Below are 7,413 nucleotides of genomic sequence, written 5' to 3'. Positions count from 1 at the left end.
AGTTGTGGGTATTGGTGTGTGTAACGGTGTGGGTATTGGTGTGGGTATAGGTGTGGGTATAGGTGTGGGTATAGGTGTGGGTATAGGTGTGGGTATTGGTGTGTGTAACGGTGTGTGTAACGGTGTTTGTAATGGTATGGGTATCATTTTGGGTATAGGTGTGGGTATGTTTGTGGGTATTGGTGTGGATAACGGTGTAGGTATTGGTGTGGGTAACGGTGTGGGTATTGGTGTTGGTATAGGTGTTGGTATAGGTGTTGGTATAGGTGTGGGTATTGGTGTGGGTATTGGTGTTGGTATTGGTGTGGGTTAATTGTGGGTATTGTTGTGGGCATTGGTGTGGGTAACGGTGTGGTTAACGGTGTGGGTAACGGTGTGGGTATTGGTGTGGGTATTGGTGTGGGTATCATTGTGGGCATTGGTGTGGGTAACGGTGTGTGTATTGGTGTTGGTATAGGTGTGGATAACGGTGTTGTATTGGTGTGGGTATTGGTGTGGGCATTGGTGTGGGTATTGATGTGGGTATTGGTGTGGGTATTGGTGTGTAAAGTTGTGGGTATTGGTGTGTGTAACGGTGTGGGTATTGGTGTGGGTATAGGTGTGGGTGTTGGTGTGTGTAATGGTGTGGGCATTGGTGAGGGTATAGGTGTGTGTAACGGTGTGGGTATTGGTGTGTAAAGTTGTGGGTATTGGTGTGTGTAACGGTGTGGGTATTGGTGTGGGTATAGGTGTGGGTATAGGTGTGGGTATAGGTGTGGGTATTGGTGTGTGTAACGGTGTGTGTAACGGTGTTTGTAATGGTATGGGTATCATTTTGGGTACAGGTGTGGGTATGTTTGTGGGTATTGGTGTGGGTATTGGTGTGGGTAACGATGTGGGTAACGGTGTGGATAACGGTGTGGGTATTGGTGAGGGTATTGGTGTGGATTGTTGCTTAAAAGTTTTAAAAAAATAGAATTTAGCTCATTCAGTCATACACCTTTTGGGTATTTCTGATTGCAGCGTATGACAACATTCCATGAATCATGAACCATTTAAACGCCAATGTGCTAGCTTTAAGCAGGAAGAGAGCCATAATCGGTCTGAGCTGACAGACTAGGGTCAACTCGTTCGAAAATCGCGACCAGTGGATCCTGGTAAAGCTAAGAGACGCATTAACATTTCCACAGCTCAACTTGGTACTTTTTATACATTTCGTAAAATCTTCACCACCAAAATAAAAATGATGGATAACATCTTGGTGGGTGATAAAACAATTAAAAGACCCTGAGTGACTACGAAAGTCTAATGATGCCACTTTGGTAGCATACTTTTTAAACAAATCTTTTTATTTCAACTATTTGTTTATTCCTTCATGATTGCAATTATTTTCCGGTTGTTTCGAATATTTGAGTGAAACTAAAATTGACCACATGACGTCAACAACGATATGTTATGATGTCATTATGTACTGTGACGTCAACAATGGTATCTGAAATACGTAGAAAATGCAATTGGGCGTGTGATATAGCTATGCGCATCATTCAGCGTATGTACTATGTTGACATCATTATATTATAAATTTTATAGCCATCCATAAAAAATGCTGTAAGCAATTTTCTTTTCTTTATGTAAATATAAATTAGACAACAAATTATGGATAAAAACTTCTTCTTTATACTTTGTCATTCGCCAACTTCTAACAATTGTCTATCAAACGATTCCGATAATATTGATGATGTTTTTTAGATTGCCGACAATTGCAATTATGCTGAAAATATTTCATTGTGTAGTAAGAATTAGCCCAATGCAACGTGCCATACAAGAGATATCAATGCAGATAATAAAACGCGAATAGCTGTGCCGCGAGCTACTTCATATGCAAAATCAATTCGAAAAAGTCATTTAAGGGGCCTTACCTATAATCAGTGGGTTGTTTAGCAACATTTTGTTTTGAAATAAGTAGATTGTGTGTGATGTTTGTTTCATAATGCTTTATCGAACATTGGAAATGCTGTATGTGAAGCTTTAGAAGTGAAATAGTCATTAGGTTGGATAACAAAGCCTTGGTTGACGTATACATATCGTGAGAAAGACCATCTAAAGCGACAAAACGACATCCGATGAACGTCGACATCTCGTACGTATGACAGCAATGCATATATCGAGGTAATGGAAGCTTATGGAGATCTCAAGGGCCTTCTTGGCGTACCGTTGTCATTCTCGTCTTGATTATGTCGATATATCCATATATGTGCTTGATCACTTTTCAAATGGCCGGTTGCTTATGCTTACCGGACTAAAAAGGCTTTCAGTGTATTTCAAATGTGTGGACCGTTGCGTAACAACTCTGTATGTTATATACACTGCACAAACAACACGACAACATATAACAACGACAATCGATGTAAGACACTACTGTTTTAACTCTCCAAAGGCTTAATCTCAAAGGAGCCTTTTGTGTTCGTGCATGGAGTAATTTAGGGGTTTGTCGGAGGAAGGCATTATGCTACGTCTTTGTTAAGTCGGGTGGATTAGACGAGGACGATACAAGGTAAATGTCTAGATTTATTTTTGGTGAAGCATTTGATAAAGACTTACTAACTGGGTGAATACATACCGTTACTCTGGTAGCCTCGTTTTCCGCATGGTCTCATTGGATACATCTGCATACTAAGAACATTAACACGTAGGACCGTGGGATTGCACGGTTAAATACTCGCGATGTGGCTGGAATATTGCTAGAACGAAATATAACCAAGTTCGCTCACTCATTCATTAACACCATTTAAACACTAGTTTTATCAATCCGGATATTTGTTAATTTGAATGAAGTCTCTGGTAACGCTAGTTTGCGGATAAACGAGGAGCTGCTTTACAGAGAGATTGAGCAAAATAGACAGCTGTCATACAGGACGCTTTGTGTTTGAACATGGATAGATTTTACAATACTAAACACCTTAAGTGAGATTTGCCTTACTCTAAAACTTCTATGTTTGTCCATAGCAGTCTCATTTCCATGGTGGGGCGTTCGGGTAGCGTAGTGGTTAAAAAGTTCGCCAGTCACGCCGAATACCTGGGTTGAAGGACAATGTCATTCACTATGAACTGTGTTTAAAAAAACCACCATAACTCGATTGTGTAATGGCAGTTTATGAATCTTATACAAGATTCCTAAGGTGGTGTCTCGATCCTATCAACTTTTACATGACCTCCATGTAAGGACAAGGTAGTAGGAGGTAAATGTATCAAACATCGTTCACATTTTAGGAATTTTTTTATTAATTCATGGAAAATCTATGTATTGTTCAATTACACCTGTCACATATCATGGTTGTGTCGAATGTCAAGGTCACTTGTAAGGCCCTTCATGAAATGTCTTGTAAATACTAGTAGTTATATTCTTTATAACTGGAATTTGACAAACGTTTATATACATGGCATCTGTTCATGGGGGTTCAGATTAAAAGTAATTAAACCTAGAATTGTTTATAAGTGTGGTATTAAGGTAGCTAGAGGCATGGGACTTTCTGTTTGAAAGTTGTGTGCAATGAACATGCGTCAGGTAAGCTGTTTGAAAATTGTGTGCAGTGGACATACGTCAGGTCAACTGTTTGAAAATTGTGTGCAGTGGACATACGTCAGGTCAACTGTTTGAAAGTTGTGTGCAGTGGACATACGTCAGGTCAACTGTTTGAAAGTTGAGTGCAATGGACATACGGCAGGTCAACTGTTTGAAAGTTGTGTGCAATGGACATACGGCAGGTCTACTGTTTCAAAGTGGTGTGCAGTGGACATTGGATAAGTATATAAGATTAATATTGATGGATGTTAAGGTTGGTGCATATTGATATTAGTGGGTGTGGATTAAAGACTATAGGTCACGTGTTGGTGATATTGATAATGTACACTAAAGGTCACGTGTTGATGATATTGACGATGTAAACTAAATGTCACGTTTTCATGATATTGATGATGTAAACTAAATGTCACGTTTTCATGATATTGATGATGTAAACTAAATGTGACGTTTTCATGATATTGATGATGTACACTAAATGTCACGTGTTGGTGATATTGATAATGTACACTAAAGGTCACGTGTTGATGATATTGATGATGTACACTAAATGTCACGTTTTCATGATATTGATGATGTAAACTAAATGTCACGTTTTCATGATATTGATGATGTAAACTAAATGTCACGTGTTGGTGATATTGATAATGTACACTAAAGGTCACGTGTTGATGATATTGATGATGTAAACTAAATGTCACGTTTTCATGATATTGATGATGTAAACTAAATGTCACGTTTTCATGATATTGACGATGTAAACTAAATGTCACGTTTTCATTATATTGATGATATAAACTAAATGTCACGTTTTCATGATATTGATGATGTACACTAAATGTCACGTTTTCATGATATTGATGATGTAAACTAAATGTCACGTTTTCATGATATTGATGATGTACACTAAATGTCACGTGTTGGTGATATTGATAACGTACACTAAAGGTCACGTGTTGATGATATTGATGATGTACACTAAATGTCACGTGTTGATGATATTGATGATGTACAGTAAATGTCACGTGTTGATATTGATAGGTGTCGATGTATATTGTTAATGATGGACATGGTCTAAAAGTCGTCGTAAGTTGTTAGTATTAGGTGTAGACTAACGGTCGCTGTATATTGTTAGTGATGGGTGTAGACTAAAGGTCGCTGTATATTGTTAGGGATTGGTGTAGACTAAAGGTCGCTGTACATTGTTTTTGATGGTGGTAGACTAAAGGTCGATGTATATTGTTAGTGATTGGTGTAGACTAAAGGTCGCTGTGTGTTGTTAGTGATGGGTATGGACTTCAGGTAACTGCAGTGTATTGAAATAGTGTTGGGTGTTGACTAAAGGTCGCTGTACATTGTTAGTGATGGATGTGAACTAAAGGTCGCAGCAGTATGTTGAAAATGTGATTGGCGTGGACTAAAGGTCACTGCAGTGTATTGAAATAGTGTTGGGTTAAAACTAAAGGTCGCTGCAGTATATTGAAATAGTGATGGGTTGCTGTATATTGTTAGTGATTAGTGTCGAGTAAATGTCGCTGTATATTGTTAGTGATGGGTTTGGACTAACGGTCACTGCAGTATAACGAAATAGTGATGAGTGTAGACTGAAGGTCGCTGTATATTGATATCGATTGGCGTGGATTAAAGGACGCTGCAGTATATTGAAATAGTGTTTGGTGTCGATTACGGGTCACTGCAGTGTCTTGAAATAGTGATGGGTGTGGACTTCAGGTAACTGCAGTATATTGAAATAATGTTGGGTGTCGATTAATGGTCACTGCAGTGTCTTGAAATAGTGATGAGTGTGGACTCAAGGTCACTGCGGTATATTGAAATAGTGTTGGGTGTGGACAAAAGATCACTGCAGTATTTTGAAATAGTGATGGGTATCGACTATAGGTGGCTGTATATTGTTAGTGATTGGTGTGGTCTGAAGGTCACTGCAGTATATTGAAATAGTGATGGGTGTCGACTAAAGGTCGATGTATATTGTTAGTGATTGGTGTCGACTAAATGTCGCTGTATATTGTTAGTGACTGGTGTGGACTAAAGGTCGCTGCAGTATAACGAAATAGTGATGGGTGTAGACTAAAGATCGCTGTATATTGATATCGATTGGCGTGGACTAAAGGTCGCTGTATATTGATATTGATGATGTAGACTTTAGGTCACATGATGTTGATATAAAAGAACATACTATAACTCGACGCCGAACTTAGAACGTCCGAATATCATGCAGTCTCTGATGAGGACTTCTGGAATCCGAAGCCATTCCCCAAACAGTCTTTGAGTAAGGCACAGTCGCGGAGGGTCCATGTGTGTCTGCCCGTGTCCGCCAGCTTGACTCATGGGAGTTTTTGGGGATTCGGTCCTGCCCAACACTGAGTCTACACCGATGAGAAAAGAGAACTGACGTCGATCTTGGCGTGTTAGGGTTACTACACAGTCTATACATCTAAATACCATGCATTCTCAATCTCCTAGACACTGCCCTTTCACTGACTGGAAGATCAAGGGTGGTTGAAGATGATGACCTCATCAAGGATCTATTCCTGAGGTACAAAACCCGAAGGTAGCGGTCTTCTGTGGGCCTCGTCACGGGAGGTCTGCCGTTTCGAGGCCTGTCCCTGACATTGCCAGTGTGCCTGAAGCGAGTCATCAGTTTGGTGCTTGTGGTGCGCGAGCAGCCTAAGGCTGTTGCCATACGTCTACGGGTATCCCCCATCTGTATCATACCGAAGGCCCTGTCTGTATCTTACCGATGGCTCTGTCTGTATCATACCGATGGATCTGTCTGTATCATACCGATGGCCCTGTCTGTATCATGCCGATGGCTCTGTCTGTATCATACCGATGGCTCTGTCTGTATCATACCGATGGCTCTGTCTGTATCATACCGATGGCTCTGTCTGTATCATACCGATGGCTCTGTCTGTATCATACCGATGGCTCTGTCTGTATCATACCGATGGCTCTGTCTGTATCATGCCGATGGCCCTGTCTGTATCATACCGATGGCTCTGTCTGTATCATACCGATGGCTCTGTCTGTATCATGCCGATGGCTCTGTCTGTATCATACCGATGGCCCTGTCTGTATCATACCGATGGCTCTGTCTGTATCATGCCGATGGCTCTGTCTGTATCATACCGATGGCTCTGTCTGTATCATACCGATGGCTCTGTCTGCATCATACCGATGGCTCTGTCTGTATCATACCGATGGCCCTGTCTGTATCATACCGATGGCTCTGTCTGTATCATGCCGATGGCTCTGTCTGTATCATACCGATGGCTCTGTCTGTATCATACCGATGGCTCTATCTGTATCATACCGATGGCTCTGTCTGTATCATACCGATGGCCCTGTCTGTATCATGCCGATGGCTCTGTCTGTATCATGCCGATGGCTCTGTCTGTATCATGCCGATGGCTATGTCTGTATCATGCCGATGGCACTGTCTGTATCATACCGATGGCTCTGTCTGTATCATACCGATGGCTCTGTCTGTATCATACCGATGGCTCTGTCTGTATCATACCGATGGCCCTGTCTTAATGCTAAGATGCTCTTGGCAAAATTGTTGTGATATTTTATATACTCCAACGCTATAGGTCGATGTTACAGTGCTATTGTACCCTTATACCGATGGGGAATAGTTTTAAGTAATTTCGTATCTTAACTTTTTCCGAAACGGTCATGTTGGCTGTGGTCGGTTTAAAAACAACAAATCAAACTATACTATCCAAAAACGTAGGGGATCGTGAAATATACATTTTATGATAGGTCGTTAGAAGAAAGATCAAGTTTGAAAAAAGCTGCCAATAACCGAACGGTTTTGGAACCAAGACCTA

The sequence above is a fragment of the Haliotis rufescens genome, unplaced genomic scaffold (genome assembly GCF_023055435.1).
Source record: "Haliotis rufescens isolate VD_foot unplaced genomic scaffold, xgHalRufe1.0.p SCAF_5, whole genome shotgun sequence".
Lineage (NCBI taxonomy): Eukaryota > Metazoa > Mollusca > Gastropoda > Lepetellida > Haliotidae > Haliotis > Haliotis rufescens.
The sequence above is the reverse complement of the archived record's forward strand: the minus strand, read 5'-3'. Positions refer to the sequence as shown.